This window comes from Arachis ipaensis, chromosome B1 (genome assembly GCF_059453495.1).
Source record: "Arachis ipaensis isolate K30076 ecotype BB chromosome B1, ASM5945349v1, whole genome shotgun sequence".
In the NCBI taxonomy this organism is placed as follows: Eukaryota; Viridiplantae; Streptophyta; class Magnoliopsida; order Fabales; family Fabaceae; genus Arachis; species Arachis ipaensis.
The window spans coordinates 117,654,997-117,677,495 of record NC_142436.1 but is presented as its reverse complement, the minus strand read 5'-3'; positions in this window follow the sequence as shown (position 1 = coordinate 117,677,495).

The following is a 22,499-nucleotide window of genomic DNA, read 5'->3' as shown; positions in this document are numbered from 1 at the left end:
AAGTTCCCTATCAAGTGACACAATTTCAAATCCTAAGGAAGAGTGCAAGGCGATACAGTTAAGAAGTGGGAGAACATTGATGAGCAACAATGACACTACAAAGAAACAAGTGGAGAATAGCAAAAGGCCAATAGAGGAGGAAAAGCCAACACACACAGAGGAAGCTAATGATCAAAATGTGATGCCAAACAAGAGCACTGAGAAGCAAAGAAGGAAAGAAGACCAACCAACCGCTTCACAAAAGGGAGAAGAAGAAGCAATTCAAGGACAGCAGTAAGTGAAAAAGAGCATTACACCTCCACTGCCATATCCCCAGAGGTTCAGCAAAGAGATTAAGGACCATCATTTTCATAAGTTCCTTGAGACTTTCAAGAAACTAGAGATCAATATTCCCTTAGCTGAAGCACTTGAGCAAATGCCCCTGTGTGCAAAGTTCTTAAAAGAACTTATCAACAAGAAGAGGAGTTGGCAAGAGAAGGAAACTGTGCTTCTCACTGAAGAATGTAGTACACTCATCAGAAAAGGACTTCCCCCCAAAGTGGAAGACCCTGGAGGTTTCTTCCTACCTTGCACCATTGGAAATCTACTTATCAACAAGGGGATGTGTGACTTAGGAGCAAGTATAAATTTAATTCCATCATCCTTAGTGAAAAAGCTTGGTATAGGAGAGGTGAAACCAATACAGATGTCCTTAGAATTGGTGGACCAGTCAGTAGTATATCCCAAAGGAGTGATTGAAAACCTTTTAGTTAAGGTTGACAAGTTCATTTTTCCTGCGGACTTTGTAATATTGAACACTGAAGAAGAAGAAAACAATTCAATCATCTTGGGAAGGCCATTTTTAGCCACTGCAAGAGCCATCATAGATGTAGAGCAAGGAGAATTAACCCTCAGGATGCATGATGAGAGTGTCACTCTGAGTGTACTGCCAGAAATACAGTTCAATCATAAAAAGAAGGATGGTACAGAAAATGACAAAGAAAATCTACAATGGAAGGAGGGAATCAATAAGACAGACAACAGCTACCCTCCCAAGCAAGAGATAGATGATACAACAAGTCAAAAAGAGAAAGAGACTGTGCAAAATAATGAAGAAGCTCAAGAGGACATTGTAGTGTTAGCCACTAAGAAGAGAAATCTCTAAGGTAAACCTGCGGCCAAAGAAGAAAGGTCAACAAAAGGAAGGAAGAAACACAAGAACAAAACAAAAAGGGGTTGGAAGAACAAAAAGATTCCAACAGAAGGGCTTTCCAAAGGTGATAAAGTGCAATTGATCTATCAACAACTGGGAACAAGCCAACAGACTGATGATTACTACACTGTCAGCAATATACTCTCATTAGAGCATGCTGAAATTGAACATCAAGGAACAAAGAAGAGGATCACAGTCAGGGCGGACAAGTTGAGGCACTACAATCATCAACCACCATAAAAGAAAGCCCCAGTGTCAAGCTAGTGACATTAAAAGAGCGCTTGTTGGGAGACAACCCAACCTGAGGTAGTTTTCTTTTCATAGCCTTTTCAATAAAAATGTTGAATAATTGGTATGCATTGCAAGAAGCTAAGTTTGGTGTTGCACACCAAAACAATTTAAGGGAGAATGAAGGATTCTAAGTTTGGTGTTCCACCAAAACCTCATTTAAAAGCACATTCTCACTTCCTGCACAATACTAGCTCCAAGCAATCAAACAGATTATTCAACTACTTAACTGCTTTCTAGTTTTAACTCCATAACCTTTAGCAAGGACACAAGATTTTACATATAGTTAACCTGTTGCATCAGAGGAAGTGGCAAGGAATTAAGTTTGGTGTTCCCACACCAAATTAAATCCAAAAGCCACACTCAATTCATGCATACTAACCAGTCACCTAAGGGCTTGAGAAGCAAGCAACCTTTGAGAATTGTGCAGGGAACTAACCACCATTTGAAGACATTATGCACCACAACTCAAAAGGGGCACAACAGAAGGAAGAACAAAAGAACTGCAAACCAATAGGTTGTATCTATACTTAACTCTTGCGGTTGAGAAATGCTTTGACTTATGACTTGCTAAAGTGTTCATCTAGTACAAGCAGAATCATTCTTTGCAATAAATAAGCTAGTCTAAGTGTGTGCTTGTGTGTTTACTTTCACTTAACTAAATGCATGCTCTGTCCCCTGTATCTTTTTAATTCAATAAATAAAATGTTTGAAACATGAAGTAAGATGGTTCATTGCTAGCTAGAAGTCAAATAATAGTAAGTGTTGGCATGTATGTGTGATTGTGTGGTAGCTCACTTTTAGTGAATAAAAGGACTAGACTGTTATCCTTCTAAGTAGAAAATAGCTCACTGTCTATGAATCTGAATCAAATAAAAATCCTTGGTTAAAAAGAAAAACAAAAAGAGAAAAGAAAAAGCCAAAGGTGGCAACAGAACAAAAGAAAAAAAGAAATAAAGCTAGACACCAATAGCTTGAACCTTAGAATATATGCCTGTGGTGTCTTTGTACTAGGATCTACTTGGATTATTAAGTTCTTTGGAGTGCATCAACACTTGGTAACTTGGGTTAACTAATCCAGGATTATCAACTGAAAGTCCACTATCAAAAGCAACCTAACTACAAGGCATTTAGTAACCCAAAGAGGTGCTGGGCATCAATGTTCTAAGAAGGAATGCGAGCCAAGTGTCTATAGTGAATAATGTGTCAAGCATAAATAAAGAAAAGAGCTTGTTACACATGACACTGAACTAAAGCTTATAGAAAAATAGTAACCAAGGACAAAGGAATAATGAGAGGTCATAGCAGTGTGTTGCTTGATGCTTGGATGAGACTTTCTAGGCCTAAATGTCAATAAGAAGTGAGTATTTACATATCTACATAAAACCTCATGAGCTACCAATAATACTCTGCTAGCATAAACATCCTCTTCCATTTCATTCTTTCTTCTCAATAAACTCAGTACTTGCTTGGGGACATGCAAGCTTTAAGTTTGGTGTTGTGATGACAAGTCATCTTAGCCTAGTTTCACTAGTCTTTTTCTTTTGTTTTCAATTGATTTTATGCACTTTCTTGAGCCATAAGTAAGCCAATTGGGTAGAATTTCATGTTTCCTTTGATTCAATCAACCTTGGATAAATTGATGCATTTTCATGAGATTTTGTGCTATAATTGTCATATATTATGAAAGAGAAACAATCTCATGATTTTGAGCATAGCTTTGATACTTTTGATTGATTGATGATAGGTGAAAAAGCTTTGAAGAAGGTTGAAGAAAAGAAGATGGCAAGGGCAAGAATGAGGACTCACGTTTGAGCTAAAGTTTGCCTCAAACTTAAGCTCAAACGTGAGGAGAAGCAAAACATCACCCAGGGAAGCCAAAAGCTTGCGCCAATATTTGCCTCAAACTTGAGGTCAAATGTTGGCTTGCAAAAATCTCACCCAGGGAAGCAAAAAGCTTGCGCCAACGTTTGCCTCAAACTTGAGGTCAAACGTTGGCTTGCAAAAATCTCACCCAGGGAAGCAAAAAGCTTGCGCCAACGTTTGCCTCAAACTTGAGGTCAAACGTTGGCGCCATTTTAGCATGAAGAAGAGTCCCTGACTGAAGGTTTAATTGAGCCACATTTGCGCCAACGTTTACCTCAAACGTTGGGCCAAACATTGGCCAAAAGAGACACAAGGGAGGAGCCACGTTTGAGCTCAAGTTTGACCTCAAACTTTGAGCCAAACGTGGATGGCAGCACAAAGGGCTAGCTGCTAAAAAAAGCTTGAGTCAAAGTTTGCCTCAAACTTTGACTCAAGCTTAAATGGTTCATGGCCCAGTTCACAAGTGGGTTTCTTTCCAACTTCAAGAGAAATCAACAGAGGCTTTTGTCAACCCAATTCCATCAAGAGCAAGGGCCCAATTCAAGGCTTGAAGATCATTTGAAGAGAGTGTATAAATAGCTTAGAATTTATGTTTTTGGGGGAGATTTTCCTTTTAGTTTTGCTGAGTAATTTTGGAGAGCTTTTGGTTAGAAGTTATTTTGAGGTTCTGAGTCTTGGGGAAGGGGAATTGAATTCTCTTCCTCTTAGTTTTCTTGTTTTAAATTTCATTTACATTTGTCTTGAATCTTGGGTGTTGATAATTGAGGAAATTCTGTCTCAATCTCACCTTGAGATCTCTCTGTCTCACTTTACTGTAACTTTTGGAAATTGAATTTGGTTTTGCTTCTTCTACTGCTTGATCTTTACTTTTCTTGCAATTGAATTCTAAATTTGGATCTAGGAAGGCATTGAGATCTAGACTTGGTTATCTAGTCTCTTGGGTCCTGAGATCTGGAGCCATCATTTTATTTTCTCTGTTGAATGCTTTTCAAGTTCATTTACGTTTCCAATCTAGATCCGGTTTAATTCAAGTCATCTTCTACTCTTCCATGTGTTGAGATTTACTGTTCTTTTGTTTAATTCTTGCAATCCCACACCCCACCCATTTACCATTCAAGCCATTTACATTTCTTGCACTCTAAGATTCTGCAATTTACATTTCTTGCGTTCTACGTTTCTGCCATTTAATTTCTTGTTCTTTAAGATTCAGCACTTTTATTTTCTGTTCTCTTTAATTCCCTGCAAATTTCCCATCCCCATTTACAATTCATGCAATTTAGCTTCTGTCAATTACAAATCACTCAAATCAACTCTTGTTCGCCTGACTAAATCACCCACTAAACTAAAATTGCTCAATCCTTCAATCCCTGTGGGATCGTCCTCACTCATGTGAGTTATTATTACTTGATGCGACCCGGTACACTTGCCGGTGAGTTTTGTGTTGGATCGTTTTCCACACATCAAGTTTTTGGCACCATTGCCGGGGATTGAATTAGATTGACAATGATTAAGTAAGGTGGTGGTCTAGATCAAGCACTTTTTCTTTTCTGTTTCTTTAACTTTTGACTAACATGCTAACTGTTTGAATTTTTGCTTAAGCTAACTAACATTTCACTTCAGCCATGGATTGAAGTGTTATTGCCTTTCTGGTGTTGTGTGATTCTTATGCTTTGGTTGTATGTCAGGTATAAGGAGAATTACACCCACTTTTTGTGAACAAGACGAAAGAACCCTCAGAAGATTAAGAAGAGTTGAAAGAGGGAAAAACATTGTTGGAGAAGAGGAGTCAGAAGAAGAGTTCCAAGATATGGAGGAACACCTAACAAATCCACCAAATGGAGCTGAAGGGGCAGCCAATAACAACAATAACCCACCACAGAGGAGAGTTTTGGCTTCCTACACATGTGCAGATCCTAGACATTGTGGGAGTAGCATTCTTACCCCAAATGTTAATGCAAATAACTTTGAACTAAAGCCACAACTCATCACCTTGGTTCAAAACAATTGTTCTTATGGAGGAGGGCCACTTGAAGACCCTAACCAACACTTGTCCACTTTCTTGAGGATTTGTGACACTGTCAAAACCAATGGTGTGCACCCTGACAGTTACAAGCTACTGCTATTTCCATTTTCTCTCAGAGACAAAGCCACTCAATGGTTGAAATCCTTCCCAAGAGATAGCATCAACAATTGGGATGATCTAGTAACCAAGTTCCTTGCTAAGTTCTACCCACCTCAAAGAGTTATTAGATTGAAGACTGAAGTGCAAACATTCACTCAAATGGATGCTGAACCCTTGTATGAGGCATGGGAACGATACAAAGCTCTAATCAGGAAGTGTCCACCGGGAATGTTTAGTGAGTGGGACAGATTGCAGAATTTCTATGAAGGCTTGACACTGAAATCTCAAGAGGCTTTGGATTATTCAGCAGGAGGCTCTTTACAACTAATAAAAACTGCAGAGGAAGCCCAAAATCTCATTGATATGGTGGCCAACAACCAGTATTTCTTTGCTCACCAAAGGCAACGCCAACCCTCACAAAGGAAAGGAGTGATGGAGTTGGAAGGAGTGGACTCAATCCTAGCTCAAAACAAAATGATGCAGCAGCAGATTCAGCAACAATTTGAGCAAATGGCCAAGAGGATTGATAGCCTCCAAGTTGTAGCAGTCAACACAAGCCAACCATCAACCACATGGGGGCAAAATGAAGAAGCTCAAGAGGAGCAGCAGCAAGAACAAGTCCAGTACATGCACAACCAAAATTCTGGGCCAAATAAAGTCTATGGTGATACTTACAATCCTTCATGGAAGAACTACCGCAACCTCAGATGGGGAGACAATCACAACCAGAACCAACAACCATGGCAGAGGAATTCAAATCAAAACACTTCAAGAAACAACCAAAATCACAACCAGCAGCAAACTAACCAAAACCCTTATAGAAAACCCCAAAACAACTACCCCAACTCCAACCATTATCAATCCAACAACCAACCCACCAACCAAAATGCCTACCATCCACCATCCACATTTCACAACCCACCACAAACATCACCAGAATCTCAAAGAATCACTAACCTGGAAACCTTGATAGACAAAATATGGAAGCACCAAGAAATGACAACGAAGAACCAGGAAGCCTCTATGAAGAATATGGAGAGGTAAATTGGCTAGCTCTCTAAACACCTTGCAACAGAAAGACCATCAAGTTCCCTACCAAGTGACACAATTCCAAATCCTAAGGAAGAGTGCAAGGCGATACAGTTAAGAAGTGGGAGAACATTGATGAGCAACAATGACACCACAAAGAAGCAAGTGGAGAATAGCAAAAGGCCCATAGAGGAGGAAAAGCCAACACAGGCAGAGGAAGCCAATGATCAAGATGTGATGCCAAACAAGAGCACTGAGAAGCAAAGAAGGAAAGAAGACCAACCAACCACTTCACAAAAGGGAAAAGAAGAAGCAATTCAAGGACAGCAGCAAGCGGAGAAGAGCATTACACCTCCACTGCCATATCCCCAGAGGTTCAACAAAGAGACTAAGGACCAACACTTCCCGAAATTTCTTGAAATCTTCAAGAAGTTGGAGATCAATATTCCCTTAGCTGAAGCACTTGAGCAAATGCCCCTGTATGCAAAGTTCTTAAAAGAACTTATCAACAATAAGAGGGGTTGGCAAGAGAAGGAAACTGTGCTTCTCACTGAAGAATACAGTACACTCATCAGAAAAGGACTTCCCCCCAAAGTGGAAGACCCTGGAGGTTTCTTCCTACCTTGCACCATTGGAAATCTACTTATCAACAAGGGGATGTGTGACTTAGGAGCAAGCATAAATTTAATTCCATCATCCTTAGTGAAAAAGCTTGGCATAGGGGAGGTGAAACCAATACAGATGTCCTTAGAATTGGTGGACCAGTCAGTAGTATATCCCAAAGGAGTGATTGAAAACCTTTTAGTTAAGGTTGACAAGTTCATTTTTCCTGCGTACTTTGTAATATTGAACACTGAAGAAGAAAAAAACAATTCAATCATCTTGGGAAGGCCATTTTTAGCCACTGCAAGAGCCATCATAGATGTAGAGCAAGGAGAATTAACCCTCAGGATGCATGATGAGAGTATCACTCTGAGTGTACTGCCAGAAACACAGTTCAATCATAAAAAGAAGGATGGTACAGAAAATGACAAAGAAAATCTACAATGGAAAGAGGGAATCAACAAGACAGACAACAACTGCCCTCCCAAGCAAGAGATAGATGATACAACAAGTCAAAAAGAGAAAGAGACTGTGCAAAATAATGAAGAAGTTCAAGAGGACATTGTAGTGTTAGCCACTAAGAAGAGAAATCTTCAAGGTAAACCTACGGCCAAAGAAGAAAGATCAACAAAAGAAAGGAGGAAACACAGAAACAAAACAAAAAGGGGTTGGAAGAACAGAAAGATTCCAACAGAAGGGCTTTCCAAAGGTGATAAAGTGCAATTGATCTATCAACAACTGGGAGCAAGCCAACAGACTGATGATTACTACACTGTCAGCAATATACTCTCATTAGAGCATGCTGAAATTGAACACCAAGGAACAAAGAGGAGGATCACAGTCAGGGGGGACAAGTTGAGGCACTACAATCATCAACCACCATAAAAGAAAGTCCCAGTGTCAAGCTAGTGATAATAAAAGAGCGCTCCATGGGAGGCAACCCATGATTTAAGATTTCTGTCATTTTAAATTTAATAAGCTATGATCACCCTAGCATGATTTCCTTTTTCATGAACGTACTTAATGAATGCATGCACTGTTTTGAAACATATGCCAAGACTTCTAAGTTTGGTGTACCTTCAAGTACACCAAATCAGTTTTTCAATCACTCTTAGACCATATGCTTAGTCATCCTGATGAAGTATATGACCAAACATTAAGTTTGGTGTCTGCATATGTAGATGTTTTCGGAAGATCATTTCTTATTCATGAAATTAAAATCATGCACCGATGATCATACGTTGTTACCTTCTAGGACTTTACAATTAAAAAGGAATTATATTCTGTGATGAAGGCATCACTTGTGATCAACTGCTGGCATTCTACATTTACCCCTTAACAAGAGACAAGTTTGGTGTTCATCAAACCTTGATGCAATAATTAAGGGAGACAATTGATTCTTCATGGAAAAAAAAAAGAAAAAAAAATTTATAATAAAAGCATTTCTTATAAATATTTAACCAAGAGTGACATTGAGATTTCAAGAACACTAGTTGGAGGAAGAAACATTTTAGACTATATGACCAAACATTAAGTTTGGTGTCCTCCAAGAAAAAAAAAGAGGAAAAGTCACGGTTAAAATGGATATAAGGAATGAGAGTTCACATAGTTGTTTAATAAGCTTTCTTGCCACAGTTTGATAATGTTTATCTTTGTTGTCTTGTTGTGATGGTTAGGTGGTCAAAGAATACTCAATGAAAGAGACAAGACAAGGGGGAGCATAGCATGAGGACAAAATCCCATCACATGCTTCAAAAAGTGAATCTGCACACCCTTTGGAATGAGCACGTTGAAGACCCTTGAAGAAGCAAGTTTTGTCCTCATTCAACCTTACATGCACACCTTTGATTTGCAAAGTATCCAATTGCATCCCAACCCTCCATTGTTCAATTAAGTGATTATAAAACACCACCTTCAAGCCATGAACATAAACGAAGAAGTTGCACACTCCCTGCACTCCAACCATTCAAACTCCATTTCCTTCATCATTCTTCATCATATAAGCTCAGCCTCAAATATTTTCTTTTCCAAAAACACATCAAAATCTCCAACTTTCTTCACACTCCCTCTAACCTCAAGAAGATCAACCAATCAAGTGATCATGGCATCTTCCTCAAGAACCAAACGAAGAAAAGGAAAAGAGCCCGCGGTGGAAGAGAGTACACCGGAATATGACCGATGGAGATTTAGATCTTGGTACCATCAATTACAACTTGAATGGATGAATAAGAAGAAGATATATCCAGAGGTTCCACTCATGCTACCAGATGAAGGGTGCCAAGAAATGAAGGACAAGATTAGAAAGAGGAAATGGGAAGAACTCACCTCACCAATCACCCGGATCAATACAAACATCATAAGAGAGTTCTATGCCAACGTCTCAAGGATTAACATGAATGAAGCCCCAACGTACAAGAGCTATGTACAGGGAATGGAAGTAGATTTTAGTTCAAATGCCATCAAAAAAGTCTTGGGACTAAGAACAGCCCACTTTGATGAGCCGGAATACCACCAAAGGGTAAGTGGAGATCCGGATTATGATGAAATTGCTAGCGATATTTGTGTGGTGAACTCAGAGTGGGAAGGAGATGCCAAAACAAACACAAATACCTGAGGAGAGGAGATCTCATCCCTGAAGCAAAGGGGTGGTATGAGCTATTGAAAAGATCAATTATGGGTACAGTAAACACTTTGGAAGTCAACAGGAAGAGAGCTGTTATGTTGCATTGCATCATGGTGGGAGGAGAGGTGAAGGTTCATGAAATCCTTGCAAAGGATATTCAAAAACTTACAGAGAAGAACTCGGCCGGGTCTTGGTTATACTACCCAAGCACCATTATGCGGTTGTGCGCAAGAGCTAGAGTGCCAATGGAGGACGAGAACCCAACATGGTTGAACCCAGGCATGCCTATAACCATTGAAAGAATGATGATTGTTACTGAAGCACAGCAGAGCTGAAGACCACAAAGAAGAAGGCAAAGAGATGAACCAATGGAGGAAGAAGAGTCACAAGAGGAAGAAGAACAGCAACACATCCAACCATATAACAATCTGGACATGACTCAGATACAGGAAGCAATTGGGAGATTATCACAACAGTACATGAGAATTCAAGAAAGGCAAGAAGAGTACCATTCACAATACGTGAAACACCAACAAGAGCAAGAGGAATGGCAGCTGAAAATGATGAACCAACAAAGTGAGTTTGAGTCAAAATTCCTCGTGATGCAAGAAGAGCATGCTTTTCAATCCCACGAATCATTTGGAAAGTTGGCACAAATGCAAGCTGAAAATATGAGGGCTCTCAAGGAATTCACAGCCCTTCAAGATGCAAGATATGAAGTCCAAGCTGACTACAACATAAATAGTCAAATTAAATTGAACTACATTGGAGAGCATCTGCACAACATGGATCCAGCGTTTCCAACTTTCGATGAGTACTTCAAAGGGAAAAGTGAGATAGAAGTAAGCAATGCTATGAGGCTTGAAGATAGAGTAGAAGAGACGATGAATAAAGCTGGGTTCTGGCGGGGTCAACAGACAACAGACATGGACATAGGGAACACCAGCAACCAAGCAAATGAAAGAAGAAAGAAAAAGCATGATAAATGAAAGGTAGACCTGCTCCTTGTTCATCACTACAAAGAAAAAGCATGCATCCTATCTGTTTAAAGCAGTCTTTGCATCTTTAGTAGTCATTTTAGTTAGTAGTCTTTGCATTATGTTTGTTTTTCTTAAAATAAGTAAGCTAATCTAAGTGTGTGCTTGTGTGTTTACTTTCAGTTAACTAAATGCATGCTTTGTCCCTTGCATCTTTAATCCAATAAAAGAAATGTTTGAAATGTGAAGTGAGATAGTTCTTTGTTAGCTGGGAGTACAATAATAATAAGTGGTGGTATGTATGTATGATTGTATGATAGCTCACTTTTAGTGAATAAAAGAACTAGACTGTCTCCTTTTAAGTAGAAAGTAGCTCACTGTCTATGAATCTCAATCAAATAAAAGTCCTTGGTTGAAAAGAAAAACAAAAAGAGAAAAGAAAAAGCCAAAAGTGGCAACAGAACAAAAGAAAAAAAAAAGAAACAAAGCTAGACACCAATAGCTTGAACCTTAGAATATATGCCTGTGGTATCTTTGTACTAGGATCTGCTTGGATTATTAAGTTCTTTGGAGTGCATCAACACTTGGTGCCTTGGGTTAACTAACCCGGGATCATCAACTGAAAGTCCACTATCAAGAGCAACCTAACTACAAGGCATTTAGTAACCCAAAGAGGTGCTGGGCATCAATGTTCTAAGAAGGAATGTGAGCCAAGTGTCTATAGAGAATAATGTGTCAAGCATAAAGAAAGAAAAGAGCTTGTTACACATGACACTGAACTAAAGCTTATAGAAAAAAATAATAATCAAGGACAAAGGAATAATGAGAGGTCATAGCAGTGTGTTGCTTGATGCTTGGAGGAGACTTTCTAGGCCTAAATGTCAATAAGAAGTGAGTATTTACATATCTACATAGAATCCCATGAGCTACCAATAATACTCTGCTAGCATAAACATCTTCTTCCATTTCATTCTTTCTTCTAAATAATTCTTTTCTTGCTTGGGGACAAGCAAGCTTTAAGTTTGGTGTTGTGATGACTATTCATCTTAGCCTAGTTTCACTAGTCTTTTTCTTTTGTTTTCAATAGATTTTATGCACTTTCTTGAGCCATAAGTAAGCCAATTGGGTAGAATTTCATGTTTCCTTTGATTCAATCAACCATGGATAAATTAATGCATTTTCATGAGATTTTGTGCTATAATTGTCATATATTATGAAAGAGAAACAATCTCATGATTATGAGCATAGCTTTGATGTTTTTGATTGATTGATAATAGGTGAAAAGAGTTTTGAAGAGGGTTGAAGAAAGAAGGAATGGCAAAGAGCAAGAGAGGACAAAAAGCTTGAGCCAAAGTTTGCCTCAAACTTTAGCTCAAACGTGAGGAAGAGCTTGACTTCACCCTGGAGGCATCAAAAGCTTGCGCCAACGTTTGCCTCAAACTTTGAGTCAAACGTTGGTGCCACAAAAAGAAGACCCAGGGAGCAAAATGCTTGCGCCAACGTTTGCCTCAAACTTTGAGGTCAAACGTTGGCGCCATTTGAGTATGGAGAAGAGTCCCTGATTGAAGGCTTGATTGAGCCACGTTTGCGCCAACGTTTGCCTCAAACGTTGGGCCAAACGTTGGCCAAAGGACATGCAAGGGAGGATCCACGTTTGAGCTCAAGTTTGATCTCAAACTTTGAGCCAAACGTGGATGACAGCACGGGAGGCAATCTGCTACAAAAATTTTGAGTCAAAGTTTGCCTCAAACTTTGACTCAAGCTTTAATGGTTCATGGCCCGGTTCTGACCCGGTTCACAAGTGGGTTTCTTTCCAACTCCAAGGGCAATCAACAGAGGCTTCTGTCAACCTAATTCCATCAAGAGCAAGGGCCCAATTCAAGGCTTGAAGATCATTTGAAGAGAGTGTATAAATAGCTTAGAATTTAAGTTTTTCGAGAGCTTTTCCTTTTAGTTTTGCTGGGTAGTTTTGGAGAGCTTTTGGTTGGGAGTTATTTTGAGATTCTGAGTCTTGGGGAAGGAGAATTGAATTCTCTTCCTCTTAGTTTTCTTGTTTTCAATTTCATTTACGCTTGTCTTAAATCTTGGGTGTTGAGAATTGAGAAAATTCTGTCTCAATCTCACCTTGAGATCTCTCTGTCTCACTTTACCGCAACTTTTGAAAATTGAATTTGGTTTTGCTTCTTCTACTGCTTGATCTTTACTTTTTTTGCAATTGAATTCTAAATTTGGATCTAGGAAGGCATTGAGATCTAGACTTGGTTATCGAGTCTCTTGAGTCCTGAGATCTGAAATTTCCTTTTGATTTCTCTGTTGAACGCTTCTTCAAGCAATTTACATTTTCTGTTTGAGATCTACTGCAATTAAATTCATCTTTTACTTCCCTGCTTGTTGCAATTTACTTTTCCTTGTTTAATTTCTGCAATCCCAATTCCCAACTCCTTTTATAATTCAAGCAATTTACATTTCTTGCACTTTAAGATTCAGCCATTTATATTTCTTGCAATCTAAGTTTCTGCAATTTACATTACTTGTTCTTTAAGATTCAGCTTATTTACTTTCTTTGCTCTTTAATTTCCTGCAATCTACCCCTCTCCCTTTACATTTAAAGCAATTTAGCTTCTGTAATCACAAATCACTCAACTCAACACTTGATTCGCTTGACTAAATCAACCACTAAACTAAAATTGCTCAATCCTTCAATCCCTGTGGGATCGACCTCACTCACGTGAGTTATTATTACTTGATGCGACCCGATACACTTGCCGGTGAGTTTTGTGTTGGATCGTTTTCCACACATTAAGTTTTTGGCGCCGTTGTCGGGGATTGAAATAGATTGACAATGATTAAGTGAAGTGGAGATTTAGATCAAGAACTTTTTCTTTTCTGTTTCTTTAACTTTTAATTAACCCACTAACTGTTTGAATTTTTGCCTGAGCTAACTGAAACTTCACTTTAGCAATAGAGTGAAGTTTTCTTGGTAATCTCTGGCTTTGTGTGATTCTCATGCTTGTGCTTATTGAATATACGAGAGATGCAATTTTCTTCTATTAATCTTTCAAGTTTATCAACTGTTTGACACATTGTGTCAACTAATCATCCAATCATATTCTGGCATGAATATACTCTATCTTCATTTGGACTGTTTATGATTGTGCAGATCATGGAGGAGAACTCAACGAATTCCAGTAATTATCGGAGTAATGTCCCCACCTTAGATAACAATGCAACCCATAATTTGAAGCACCCACTCATCACTATGAACGATGTGGTTCAATGGTTTGAAGCTTTCCCACAAGGAAGCATCATCGGATGGGAAAAACTAATGAGTGAACTCCTGGCCAAGTTGAAACCACCTCAGGGAATTGGTAAACCAGAGGCAGAAATGTAACCATTCACACAAGAGAAGGGAGTGGTGGAAATTGAAGGTGTCAGTGCAGTCATGAACCAAAACAAGCAGATGCATCAGCAGACTCTGCAACAACTAGAGATGATGGTCAGAAAAATCAATGAGCTGCAAACTGCTGTAGTACATGCATACAACCTAACTCAAAACTCACACGGTTGGAATCAACCTGAACAAGGTTTTGGAGCAATTAACCATGAGCAACATAGTTATAAGCGATTACACTATCCAAACAATACCGCAAGTATGTTCCAACACAAGTCTCAAGGTGATGTGTACAACCCACCCTGGAAAACTCATTCCAACTGGAGGAGGAGCGAGCATCAAAATCAAGGACAAAGGGGTCTCAATTACAACAATCCCAACTTCACAAACTAACAAAAACATCACCATACCCACAACAATCATTACATACCATCACAACACCCACCCTTCCAACCCACAACACCCAACAACCAACCAATCTCACAAGACTCTCAAAGGATCACCAACTTGGAGATCTTAATAGAGAGAATGATGAAGCACCAAGAAGAGACAACGAAGAACCAGGAAGCCTCAATCAGAAGAATTGAGAAGCAAATGCAATAACTGGCTAAGCACCTTACAGAAATGAGTGAGAAGAGGGCTATGGGAAAAGAATCACTCATCCAGGATGAGCATCACAGAGCAAAGCCTTACTTAGGAGGACAATGGGACAAGGAAAAAGAAGTTCAGAATCTGAACTAAACAAGCACAGAGGATGTCAAGCTAGTGACAATAAAAGAGCGCTTGTTGGGAGGCAACCCAACTAGAGGTAACTTTCTTTTCATATCTATTTCAATAAAAAGGTTAATTAGTTTTATTTATATTGCAAGAAGCTAAGTTTGGTGTTGCACACCAAAACAATCTACGGGAGAATGAAGGATTCTAAGTTTGGTGTCCCACCAAAATCCCATCATAAAATATATTCTCACCTTCTGCATAATGCTAGCTTCAAGCATTTAAATAAACTAGTTAACTATTTTGCTGTTCCCTAGTTTTCAGTTTTATTACTTTTAGCAAAGAAAAAGAGTTTTACATCTGGTTAATTTGATGCACAAGGACCATTGGCAAGGTACTAAGTTTGGTGTTCCCACACCAAAGTAAGTTCAAAAGCCCACAAATAACTCATGCATGCTAACCATTTTTCAAGTGCTTGGGAACAAGCAACTTTCAATATCATTGCAGGGGATCATACAAGCTTTTGGAAGAATTAGGCATCGTCAACCAAAAAGAGGAAAAAGGAAGATAAAGACCAGCAATGATGATGATGAGGAGTAAAGCAAGCAAACTTCAAAAGGTTGTATTGTTAAGTGATTAGTTTGCATCACTGCTATGATTGAAAGTGATATTATACCCCTATCTGTCCTTCTGTCTAGTATAATTTTTCTGCAATTCAATAATCAAGATGCTTGATCATTTACAACCCTGTACTCTCCAAACTTGTTTGCACTCAATATTTCAAAAATGCATCACATGAAAGTTCTTTGAAAAGAAGGATTGAGGAATTAAACAATTTTGAGGCAAGCAAAAGATTAGGAGAAGTGGTGGTTCTAGTTGTATGATTATGCATTGAGGTTGCATGCTTATGAAAACTTGCATGGGAGCCCATAGGCAGAACATAGAGTTCAAAGAAGTATCGTAGAGATTTTCGAACATTTATTGATCCAAGAAACAGCAAACAAAAGAAAATAAAGAAGATATAAAAACAAGGAGAACATGGCCCAAGGCTCTGAGCATTAATTACTAGGCAGAAAAGAAGAAAGAAACAAAAACTTAAAGAGTTATTATCCTAGTAAATGCTTGTGGTCGAACTGTGTCAAAGAGAGAGGCTTGAGCAAGTAAATCCTAAGGGGTGCTTCAACACCTAATACCTTAAAACCAACTAGTTTAGGAGTATTGATTGAAAGCTTATCTAAAGAGCCGCTTTGAGACATGACACTTAGAGTCAAGGCCAAAGCACAGAAACTATAAGCTGCTTCAAGGTGATTACCTATAGAGAGATCTCCATGATATTATTTGGATGAAAGTTCTAAGACCTAAGACTCCCAAGATGTACGGACTAGTAAGCACTGAAGCCCTTGCATGAGCATATAATTTAGAGTTCACCCCACTGTCACTTAATCACTTCACTCACAGGATAGTACATGTAATTCTTCAAATCCATTCTAATTGAAAGAACCTTTGAGCATAATTCTTTTCTTGCTTGGGGACAAGCAAGCTTTATGTTTGGTGTTGTGATGACAAGTCATCTTAGCCTAGTTTCACTAGTCTTTTTCTTTTGTTTTCAATAGATTTTATGCACTTTCTTAAGCCATAAGTAAGCCAATTGGGTAGAATTTCATGTTTCCTTTGATCCAATCAACCATGGATAAATTAATGCATTTTCATGAGATTTTGTGCTATAATTGTCATATATTATGAAAGAGAAACAATCTCATGATTTTGAGCATAGCTTTGATGTTTTTGATTGATTGATGATAGGTGAAAAGAGTTTTGAAGAGGGTTGAAGAAAGAAGGAATGGCAAAGAGCAAGAGAGGACAAAAAGCTTGAGCCAAAGTTTGCCTCAAACTTTAGCTCAAACGTGAGGAAGAGCTTGACTTCACCCTGGAGGCATCAAAAGCTTGCGCCAACGTTTGCCTCAAACTTTGAGTCAAACGTTGGCGTCACAAAAAGAAGACCTAGGGAGAAAAAAGCTTGCGCCAACGTTTGCCTCAAACTTTGAGGTCAAACGTTGGCGCCATTTGAGTATGAAGAAGAGTCCCTGATTGAAGGCTTGATTGAGCCACGTTTGCGCCAACGTTTGCCTCAAACGTTGGGCCAAACGTTGGCCAAAGGACATGCAAGGGAGGATCCACGTTTGAGCTCAAGTTTGACCTCAAACTTTGAGCCAAACGTGGATAACAGCACGGGAGGCAATCTGCTACAAAAAGCTTGAGTCAAAGTTTGCCTCAAACTTTGACTCAAGCTTTAATGGTTCATGGCCCGGTTCTGACCCGGTTCACAAGTGGGTTTCTTTCCAACTCCAAGGGCAATCAACAGAGGCTTGTGTCAACCCAATTCCATCAAGAGCAAGGGCCCAATTCAAGGCTTGAAGATCATTTGAAGAAAGTGTATAAATAGCTTAGAATTTAAGTTTTTCGAGAGCTTTTCCTTTTAGTTTTGCTGGGTAGTTTTGGAGAGCTTTTGGTTGGGAGTTATTTTGAGATTCTGAGTCTTGGGGAAGGAGAATTGAATTCTCTTCCTCTTAGTTTTCTTGTTTTCAATTTCATTTACGCTTGTCTTAAACCTTGGGTGTTGAGAATTGAGGAAATTCTGTCTCAATCTCACCTTGAGATCTCTCTGTCTCACTTTACCGCAACTTTTGAAAATTGAATTTGGTTTTGCTTCTTCTACTGCTTGATCTTTACTTTTTTTGCAATTGAATTCTAAATTTGGATCTAGGAAGGCATTGAGATCTAGACTTGGTTATCGAGTCTCTTGAGTCCTGAGATCTGAAATTTCCTTTTGATTTCTCTGTTGAACGCTTCTTCAAGCAATTTACATTTTCTGTTTGAGATCTACTGCAATTAAATTCATCTTTTACTTCCCTGCTTGTTGCAATTTACTTTTCCTTGTTTAATTTCTGCAATCCCAATTCCCAACTCCTTTTATAATTCAAGCAATTTACATTTCTTGCACTTTAAGATTCAGCCATTTATATTTCTTGCAATCTAAGTTTCTGCAATTTACATTACTTGTTCTTTAAGATTCAGCTTATTTACTTTCTTTGCTCTTTAATTTCCTGCAATCTACCCCTCTCCCTTTACATTTAAAGCAATTTAGCTTCTGTAATCACAAATCACTCAACTCAACACTTGATTCGCTTGACTAAATCAACCACTAAACTAAAATTGCTCAATCCTTCAATCCCTGTGGGATCGACCTCACTCACGTGAGTTATTATTACTTGATGCGACCCGGTACACTTGCCAGTGAGTTTTGTGTTGGATCGTTTTCCACACATCAAGTTTTTGGCGCCGTTGCCGGGAATTGATTTAGATCAACAATGATTAAGTGGGTGAGAAGTCTAGATCAAGCATTTTCTTTGTTTTTGTTTTCTGTTTCAAAGTGAAACCAAGGTGTTTGAGTTTTTGCCTCACTAAGAAATTCTCATCTCTGATATGAGTAATTTCAATTTTCCTTGGTTGTGTGTATTACAAAACTCAAATGGAGTTCAACTCATCTTATGATCAAACATGTTTTATGGGATATTACCCACCATCATCAATCTCTAATGGTGGCTGGGAATATCACCAAGAGAATACACATTCTGAGAACTCCAAGTCATGGAGATTTGCTTCAGAGACACAAGATGAGCAAGAAAACCATATGGAATATTTCCTTCCACCACAAAATGATGCAAGTCATGATTCTAATGGTGGCTGGAAAGGGAATTCTAATGCTCCATATGATATTCATCCAAAGTTATCATCACTTGACCATGCTTCAACAGAAAGCCCCTTTCAAAACTCACCACCCACACAAACTTCCATGAACCACTCAAGGTTCTCAAAGTTTGAATCCATGCTCAAAAGATATGAGGAGAAGACAACGAAAGTTTGGAAAGAACAAGAAAACTCCCTTAAAAACATGGAAGTGCAGCTAGCTCAATTGGTGAGTGCAACGAAGAAGGAGGAAAAACAAGAGGAAGAGGCTACTGAGTCAAGTAGATTTTTAGTGAAGAAAAAAGAGGTGGTGGAAACATTTAAACCTGAACTTGCATATTCACAGAGGCCACTTGAGATGACAAGGGAACATGAAAACTCACAACTCTCTCAAACCTCCTTGAAACAAAACGGCTCAACAATTGAATCCATGATTGAAAGATATGAAGAAGAGATGAAGAAATGTTGGGAAGATCAACAAACCTCCTCCATAAAAGAACTATTAAGTCAAATGTTGGGTGCAAAGAAAGGAGTGGAGGAGCAAGAAAGTGAGAAAGACAACCAAAGAATTCCAAACTCAAGTGAAGAAGAGAAGTACATAGAGGAAAAGCTCATGGAACCACCAATTCAAAAGGCTCTGGATGAATACAAAACTCCAATAATCACACAGCAACCAAGTCTTGAATCCAAAGAAGTGAAGGCAACTAGCAAGAACACCAATTCTGTCCCTAATCCAGCAAGCAAGATCAATCAAGCCATTTGCAAAAGGAAGCTTGCTGAGGAAAGGCCAAGACAAGGGACACTAGCTGAATCTTTCCCTCCTTTGAGGTCATTCCTCTTAACAAACTGGAAGAAGAGGAAGAAAGTGAAGAACATCATGTCAAGCTAATGACACTAAAAGAGCACTTGTTGGGAGGTAACCCAACCGTAGGTAACATTTCTTCTCTGGTTTGTTTTCTTTCTCTGCTTTGTTTAAATTCAATAAATTAGCATATGGTTACATTCTAAGTTTGGTGTTGCTATGCAACAAAATTTGGTTCCAATTTTTACAAGATACTTGCATTAATTCTAAGTGAAAGTGTCACACTAAGTTTGGTGTGCCACTTATCTTTTATGCAATGTATTGTGCACACCTTCTTATCTATGCAATCAAAATGTCTCTGTCTCTTGTGCCTTGATTGTTATCTTTAATTTTGCTTGTTTAAAACACATGTGCTACTAACATTTCATTGTGTAAGACATTCATAATCCATCTTAGCCCCATAGCCATTGTTCTAATTGTTGCTTGAGGATGAGCAAGCATTCTGAGTTTGGCAAGGGAAGGAGGAAGAATAGAGGAAAAAGGACAACAATAATGAAGATGAACTACAAGGTTGTAGAGTTCCTTTTCTCCTCATTTGTTTCTAGCACTTAAAATGCATGATTGTCTTCATCTTTTCTATTTACATGTGTGTATGAATAAAGCATAGCCTGCATCTTGATTTGTAACATGTTGCCATGCCATTATGACTATCAACTTGAGTTTTGTGACTTCAAAAGCAGTAAAGTATCATGATCATAAACAAACAAGGAATTAAAGAATAATTTAGCATGTGCATACAAGTATTGGAAGGCTAGTATGGTTAATTGTTGCTCAATTGCATTGGATTTTATTTAATTGAAGTTTTCATCTAGGACATTTTGTGAAATCTTTTGAAAATCATGAAAACCTTGAAGAAGCAAATACAAATAAGGCAAGAAAGAAAAAGGGAAAGAATGAGAAAGCTGAAGGCTCTGAGTACCAATGGCAATTTATTTGCTAAGTACTTGTGGTGTTTATGTATCAAGCCAAATGCTTGAAAACAAAACACTTAGAAGTCAAGGCTAGGCTCAAGTGCAAAAAGTACTCCCTCAAACCTCAAGGTTCTGAGCATCAATGATTAGAGAGTCAAGAAAAGAAAAGAAAAATGAGCTTAATGAAGTCCTCTAATTCAAATGCTTGTGGTGCTTATGTATCAAGTGGTAATACTTGAAAACAAAGCATTTAGAATCGTAGCTTTGTTATTAACTCATGGGGCAAAGCACCCAAAAGGAGAAGCTAATAAGAAAAGCAAAAGCTTGTTTCAAGGAAGAAATATAAGGAAAAGATTTCATAAAATGAGCTAGATAGAAGCATCAATCATTTACGTTTCTTTTGTGATTGTAGCATGCTTAGAAAACTAGCTTACCATGAACATTGAGTTGCTATTCTTCTTACCTTGGATTGTCAATCTTTATTGCATGATTCTTTTCTTGCTTGGGGACAAGCAAGTTTTAAGTTTGGTATTGTGATGACATGTCATCATGTCATGTTTTTCTATGCTTTTTCCTTTGTTTTCAATAGGTTTTATGCACTTTCTTGAGCCATAAGTAAGCCAATTGGGTAGAATTTTATGTTTCCTTTGATTCAATCAACCATGGATAAATTAATGCATTTTCATGAGATTTTGTGCTATAATTGTCATATATTATGAAAGAGAAACAATCTCATGATTTTGAGCATAGCTTTGATATTTTTGATTGATTGATGATAGGTGAAAAGAGCTTTGAAGAGGGTTGAAGAAAGAAGGAATGGCAAAGAGCAAGAGAGGACAAAAAGCTTGAACCAAAGTTTGCCTCAAACTTTAGCTCAAACGTGAGGAAGAGCTTTACTTCACCCTAGAGGCATCAAAAGCTTGCGCCAACGTTTGCCTCAAACTTTGAGTCAAACGTTGGTTTGCAAAAATCTCACCCAGGGAAGCAAAAAGCTTGCGCCAACGTTTGCCTCAAACTTGAGGTCAAACGTTGCTCCTCACAGCCTGAAGGGGTATACTTCCAACAAGAATAACTTGAGCTACAAAGCTCCAAATGAGGTGATTCAAAATACAATGAAAAGTAGGAATCAAGAGCTTTCCAAGCATATATGGCACTGCATGGTGGACACAAAAATTGAGGGAGAAAACTGCCCCGAAATGTGCATAAACGAACATGGTGGCAACCTGCAGTGAGGCCAACTGACCTCTACACCTTCGACGGAGTATAACTCGAGCTGTAGAGCTCCAAATGATGCGCTTCCAACGGCATTAGAAAGTAGACATTCAGGGCTTTCCAACAATATATAATAGTATGGGGTGGACAATGCGTTTGAGCCTCCATAATCTGGCGTTTTCGACCACGTTTGAGGCAAACGTCACCTCAAACGTTGCACACCAAAGCCAACGACCCTGTCCTCTTCAAAGGAGCATAACTTGAGTTGTAGATGTCCAATTGAGGTGATTATAATTGGGTTAGAAAGCTGACATTCAGAGCTTTCCAACCATATATAATAGTCTATAGTGGGCATGAAATTAACAACATTGACAAGAGGACAAAGTAGCACCCCAAAACTTGATGTACAACAAGCGTCAACGTTTGCGTCCAAGTTGGGCCTCAAACTTGGACTCAAACGCCAATGACAGCAAAATACCGTTCTGCATAATTTCATCAACCCAACGTTTGAGTTAAAGTTTGCCTCAAACTTTGACTCAAACTTAAAGGCTCCAAAGTCCAAATTGCAAACGGATTTCTTCCCAAGTCCAAGAGCAACCATCCGGATCCATCTTCAACCCAATTCCACTCCAAAGCAAGCAAAGCCCACATGACTCAAAGGCACACAGAGAAGTTAGATTAGGAATTTCATTTTGTAAATATTGTTTTTATTTTTCATTTTGTAAAAGCCTATATAAAGGCATTAGTTTCATTTCACTAGGAGGGAGCTCTGCTAGAGCATTAGAAGGCCAGCTCCAATAGGGAGTTTTGCACTCTTTAGTTTTCATTTTGCTTTCTCTCTTAGTCTTCTTTTCTGTTTTGAAAATTTGGATTGAGATTGGAAGGAATTCTGTTTTCATTCTCTATCTGCAACTTCTCTTTACTTCTTCTGCAATCTTTCTTTTAATTCTCTGCAACTTTTC